Source organism: Rhipicephalus sanguineus, chromosome 1 (assembly GCF_013339695.2).
Source record: "Rhipicephalus sanguineus isolate Rsan-2018 chromosome 1, BIME_Rsan_1.4, whole genome shotgun sequence".
Taxonomy (NCBI): domain Eukaryota; kingdom Metazoa; phylum Arthropoda; class Arachnida; order Ixodida; family Ixodidae; genus Rhipicephalus; species Rhipicephalus sanguineus.
In genome coordinates, this window is record NC_051176.1 from 322,449,252 (window position 1) to 322,455,649 (window position 6,398).

Sequence of the window (6,398 nt, forward strand, 5' to 3'; positions counted from 1 at the left end):
TCCTGCAATTCTTGTTTTTCTCTCTTTGCACCTTGCTGCGCACTTTACCTCTATTCCTGCAACGCTGTCTCTTTCTGTATTTGCACCTGTGCGCCACTTTTTCCTCTAGTTCCTGCAATTCTGATTTTCTCTCCTTGCACCTTGCGCCACTTTTCCTCTAGTCCTGCAATTCTTGTTTTTTCCCTCTCTTGCACCTTGCGCCACTTTACCTCTAGTTCCTGCAAACGCTTCTCTTTTTCTGTATTTGGCCTGTGCGCCACTTTTCATCTAGTTCCTGCAATTCTTATTTTTCTCTCTTTGCACCTTGCGCCACTTACCTCTAGTCCTGCAAACGCTTCTCTCTGTATTGATTCTTGCTGCACTCTTCCTCTAGTTCTTGCAAGCGCTTATTTTCTTCTTGCACCTTGCGCCATTTTCCTCTAGTTCCTGCAATTCTTGTTTTTTCTCTTTGCACCTTGCGCCACTTTACCTCTAGTTCCTGCAATTCTTGTTTTTTCTCTCTTTGCACCTTGCGCCACTTTACCTCTAGTTCCTGCAAACGCTTCTCTTTCTGTATTTGATTCTTGCTGCACTCTTCCTCTAGTTCTTGCAAGCGCTTATTTTTCTTCTTTGCACCTTGCGCCATTTTTCCTCTAGTTCCTGCAATTCTTGTTTTTCTCTCTTTGCACCTTGCGCCACTTTACCTCTAGTTCCTGCAATTCTTGTTTTTCTCTCTTTGCACCTTGCGCCACTTTACCTCTAGTTCCTGCAAACGCTTCTCTTTCTGTATTTGGCCATTGCGCCACTTTTCCTCTAGTTCCTGCAATTCTTGTTTTTCTCTCTTTGCACCTTGCGCCACTTTACCTCTAGTTCCTGCAAACGCTTCTCTTTCTGTATTTGGCCATTGCGCCACTTTTCCTCTAGTTCCTGCAATTCTTATTTTTCTCTCTTTGCACCTTGCGCCACTTTACCTCTAGTACCTGCAAACGCTTCTCTTTCTGTATTTGGCCTGTGCGCCACTTTTGTGTAGTTCCTGCAATTCTTATTTTCCCTCTTTGCACCTTGCGCACTTACCTCTAGTACCTGCAAACGCTTCTCTTTCTGTATTTGGCCATTGCGCCACTTTCCTCTAGTTCCTGCAATTCTTGTTTTTCTCTCTTTGCACCTTGCGCCACTTTACCCTAGTTCCTGCAAACGCTTCTCTTTCTGTATTTGGCCATTGCGCCACTTTTCCTCTAGTTCCTGCAATTCTTGTTTTTCTCTCTTGCACCTTGCGCCACTTACCTCTAGTTCCTGCAAAACGCTCTCTTTCTGTATTTGGCCATTGCGCCACTTTTCCTCTAGTTCCTGCAATTCTTGTTTTTTCTCTCTTTGCACCTTGCGCCACTTTACCTCTAGTCCTGCAAACGCTTCTCTTTCTGTATTTGGCCATTGCGCCACTTTTCCTCTAGTTCCTGCAATTCTTGTTTTTTCTCCTCTTTGCACCTTGCGCCACTTTACCTCTAGTACCTGCAAACGCTTCTCTTTCTGTATTTGGCCATTGCGCCACTTTTCCTCTAGTTCCTGCAATTCTTGTTTTTTCTCTCTTTGCACCTTGCGCCACTTTACCTCTAGTTCTGCAAACGCTTCTCTTTCTGTATTTGGCCATTGCGCCACTTTTCCTCTAGTTCCTGCAATCCTTGTTTTTCTCTCTTTGCACCTTGCGCACACTTTACCTCTAGTTCCTGCAAAACGCTTCTCTTTCCTGTATTTGGCCATTGCGCCACTTTTCCTCTAGTTCCTGCAATTCTTGTTTTTTCTCTCTTTGCACCTTGCGCCACTTTACCTCTAGTTCCTGCAAAACGCTTCTCTTTCTGTATTTGGCCATTGCGCCACTTTTCCTCTAGTTCCTGCAATTCTTGTTTTTCTCTCTTTGCACCTTGCGCCACTTTACCTCTAGTTCCTGCAAACGCTTCTCTTTCTGTATTTGGCCATTGCGCCACTTTTCCTCTAGTTCTGCAATTCTTGTTTTTCTCTCTTTGCACCTTGCGCCACTTTACCTCTAGTTCCCTGGCAAACGCTTCTCTTTCTGTATTTGGCCATTGCGCCACTTTTCCTCTAGTTCCTGCAATCCTTGTTTTTCTCTCTTTGCACCTTGCGCCACTTTACCTCTAGTTCCTGCAAACGCTTCTCTTTCTGTATTTGGCCATTGCGCCACTTTTCCTCTAGTTCCTGCAATTCTTGTTTTTCTCTCTTTGCACCTTCCGCCACTTTACCTCTAGTACCTGCAAACGCTTCTCTTTCTGTATTTGGCCATTGCGCCACTTTTCCTCTAGTTCCTGCAATTCTTGTTTTTCTCTCTTTGCACCTTCCGCCACTTTACCTCTAGTACCTGCAAACGCTTCTCTTTCTGTATTTGGCCATTGCGCCACTTTTCCTCTAGTTCCTGCAATTCTTGTTTTTCTCTCTTTGCACCTTGCGCCACTTTACCTCTAGTTCCTGCAAACGCTTCTCTTTCTGTATTTGGCCATTGCGCCACTTTTCCTCTAGTTCCTGCAATTCTTGTTTTTCTCTCTTTGCACCTTCCGCCACTTTACCTCTAGTACCTGCAAACGCTTCTCTTTCTGTATTTGGCCATTGCGCCACTTTTCCTCTAGTTCCTGCAATCCTTGTTTTTCTCTCTTTCCACCTTGCGCCACTTTACCTCTAGTTCCTGCAAACGCTTCTCTTTCTGTATTTGGCCATTGCGCCACTTTTCCTCTAGTTCCTGCAATTCTTGTTTTTCTCTCTTTGCACCTTGCGCCACTTTACCTCTAGTTCCTGCAAACGCTTCTCTTTCTGTATTTGGCCATTGCGCCACTTTTCCTCTAGTTCCTGCAATTCTTGTTTTTCTCTCTTTGCACCTTCCGCCACTTTACCTCTAGTACCTGCAAACGCTTCTCTTTCTGTATTTGGCCATTGCGCCACTTTTCCTCTAGTTCCTGCAATTCTTGTTTTTCTCTCTTTGCACCTTGCGCCACTTTACCTCTAGTTCCTGCAAACGCTTCTCTTTCTGTATTTGGCCATTGCGCCACTTTTCCTCTAGTTCCTGCAATCCTTGTTTTTCTCTCTTTGCACCTTGCGCCACTTTACCTCTAGTTCCTGCAAACGCTTCTCTTTCTGTATTTGGCCATTGCGCCACTTTTCCTCTAGTTCCTGCAATTCTTGTTTTTCTCTCTTTGCACCTTGCGCCACTTTACCTCTAGTTCCTGCAAACGCTTCTCTTTCTGTATTTGGCCATTGCGCCACTTTTCCTCTAGTTCCTGCAATTCTTGTTTTTCTCTCTTTGCACCTTGCGCCACTTTACCTCTTGTTCCTGCAAACGCTTCTCTTTCTGTATTTGGCCATTGCGCCACTTTTCCTCTAGTTCCTGCAATTCTTGTTTTTCTCTCTTTGCACCTTGCGCCACTTTACCTCTAGTTCCTGCAAACGCTTCTCTTGCTGTATTTGGCCATTGCGCCACTTTTCCTCTAGTTCCTGCAATTCTTGTTTTTCTCTCTTTGCACCTTGCGCCACTTTACCTCTAGTTCCTGTAAACGCTTCTCTTTCTGTATTTGGCCATTGCGCCACTTTTCCTCTAGTTCCTGCAATTCTTGTTTTTCTCTCTTTGCACCTTGCGCCACTTTACCTCTAGTTCCTGCAAACGCTTCTCTTTCTGTATTTGGCCATTGCGCCACTTTTCCTCTAGTTCCTGCAATTCTTGTTTTTCTCTCATTGCACCTTGCGCCACTTTACCTCTAGTACCTGCAAACGCTTCTCTTTCTGTATTTGGCCATTGCGCCACTTTTCCTCTAGTTCCTGCAATTCTTGTTTTTCTCTCTTTGCACCTTGCGCCACTTTACCTCTAGTTCCTGCAAACGCTTCTCTTTCTGTATTTGGCCATTGCGCCACTTTTCCTCTAGTTCCTGCAATTCTTGTTTTTCTCTCTTTGCACCTTGCGCCACTTTACCTCTAGTTCCTGCAAACGCTTCTCTTTCTGTATTTGGCCATTGCGCCACTTTTCCTCTAGTTCCTGCAATTCTTGTTTTTCTCTCTTTGCACCTTGCGCCACTTTACCTCTAGTTCCTGCAAACGCTTCTCTTTCTGTATTTGGCCATTGCGCCACTTTTCCTCTAGTTCCTGCAATTCTTGTTTTTCTCTCTTTGCACCTTGCGCCACTTTACCTCTAGTTCCTGCAAAACGCTTCTCTTTCTGTATTTGGCCATTGCGCCACTTTTCCTCTAGTTCCTGCAATTCTTGTTTTTCTCTCTTTGCACCTTGCGCCACTTTACCTCTAGTTCCTGCAAACGCTTCTCTTTCTGTATTTGGCCATTGCGCCACTTTTCCTCTAGTTCCTGCAATTCTTGTTTTTCTCTCTTTGCACCTTGGCGCCACTTTACCTCTAGTTCCTGCAAACGCTTCTCTTTCTGTATTGGCCATTGCGCCACTTTTCCTCTAGTTCCTGCAATTCTTGTTTTCTCTTCTTTGCACCTTGCGCCACTTTACCTCTTGTTCCTGCAAACGCTTCTCTTTCTGTATTTGGCCATTGCGCCACTTTTCCTCTAGTTCCTGCAATTCTTGTTTTTCTCTCTTTGCACCTTGCGCCACTTTACCTCTAGTTCCTGCAAACGCTTCTCTTTCTGTATTTGGCCATTGCGCCACTTTTCCTGCTGGTTCAAGTGTCGCTGATGACAGACAAACTGTTTCGTATACAGCGGAAGAACTAAGTTATTACGCGATACGCTCGGAAAGAAGAGTGATTGCACCGCAACGTTGCGGTTACTACAAGTAAAATGTTTTGGTGTCGCTATTCGCGTGTGGTTGTAGGGTATTCGGTGCGTGAAGTGCCATATTTTATGTTCAGTGCGGCTCTTCTTGCACTTGTGTATTGAATAGCTGTGATATAGTCCACTGACTAAAAAAAGAAAGAAGGAAGATGTGGCTTTGCATCGAAAGCAACGAGCATTTCGGAGAAAGCGTATCGGACTGCATCGATGACTCCGACCGAGCGACGCCGGCATTTCACGACGGCTGCGGCGTCTGAACTAGGCAGGGACTGCTGCGCCCACTGATGCTAAAAAAGCAGGGCAGACAAAAATGCGGCAAATCTCCCGTATCATGAGAATCGATGTAATGCGAAGCATGCGGCGTGAAGGTGACTGTGGTGTAATTTTTTGCAATGAGCGATACGTTATGAAATGACGCTAAAGATAGACGCAAATCGTATGTGCACACACATGTGTTGAAGAGTCGCACGTGTGTTATACGACCAGTTGTTTACAGTTGCGTAACGATGCCAATACCAACATAGGTATTACTAACATCAGATGCGGAAAGCCAATATGTAGTGCTTATACTTGTCCGTTATGATGGAGAACGCACGCACGTTTCACGACATTGCGCATGTGTAAAACGAGTTCTTGACAGTTCTCACGTAGGTGGCGGCGAGCGCAATGTCTTTGTTGTTGTGATTTATGTGCGCAACGCAGACCTCGCCAATTCCGCTGCTTGTTCGTGTGTGTTCGGTGTCTGGCGGCCGGTGAAGTGGGATGCGGCCTACGAAGCAGTTCCGCATCGCCGTGTTATACGTGCCCACGCCGCCATACCTGCAATGAAGCCGCTTGCCGTGGACGACATATTGGAATCCCGTCACTGACTTTCAGTTTGGTTTTAGAAAAGGAAGGTCAACGGAGACAGCCCTATTAACACTTAAGGAAATTATACTGCAAAATTTTGAACGAAATCTTTTCACGTTAGCAGTTTTTCTTGATTTCAGCAAGACTTTTGATTGCATTGATCTTAACATTTTACTGCTTAAGCTAGAATCATACGGAATCCGCGGCACGTCACTTCAATTGATAAAGTCATACTTGCAAAACAGACAGCAATGCGTTCAATTAAGCACTCATGCCTCATCTTATTTACCTGTCTTAAATGGTGTGCCCCATGGAAGCGTACTGGGACCGCTATTGTTTAGTGCTTACATCAATGACATCGTGGATATTGATGCCAGTATGAGCTTTGTCATATATGCTGATGACACGAACCTACTTTTTTCAGGCCCTGACGCAAACGAGTTAATTATTCGGTGCAATGAGTTATTGAACAAGGTTTTGTTGTGGTCTACCAAAAAATTATTGAAAATTATTCCACTGAAAACAAAAGCCATCGTATTCCGAGCAAAACAACAAAATATTTTCATCAACACAAGCGTGAGCTTACGCAGGTGAAGACATTTTTTTTGTAGATGACCATAAAATTCTTGGTGTTACGTTTTCATCAAACCTCAGCTGGAACCAACACGTCGTTGATATCTGCAAAAAAGCCTCTAGTGTAGTCGGTGTCCTGGCTCGTGGCAGACATATCTTACCCGCAAAAGTGGAATTGCAAATATACCATGCTCTTTTTCTTTCGCAGATAAA

The 6,398-nt window shown here is 44.7% G+C and overlaps 1 long non-coding RNA gene across 19 annotated transcripts in view; it reads right to left on the reverse strand.

The window, feature by feature from the left end:
* Positions 1-4,542, reverse strand: part of LOC125756940 (uncharacterized) — a 16,259-nt gene extending 11,717 nt beyond the window's left edge. For 2 of the 19 annotated variants that reach the window (XR_007414908.1, XR_007414944.1), the window contains exon 1: positions 844-1,041. This is a non-coding gene — a long non-coding RNA (uncharacterized LOC125756940). The other 17 variants (XR_007414910.1, XR_007414915.1, XR_007414904.1 and 14 more) reach the window with 17 other exon arrangements.
* Between the last annotated feature and the right edge of the window lie 1,856 nt (positions 4,543-6,398).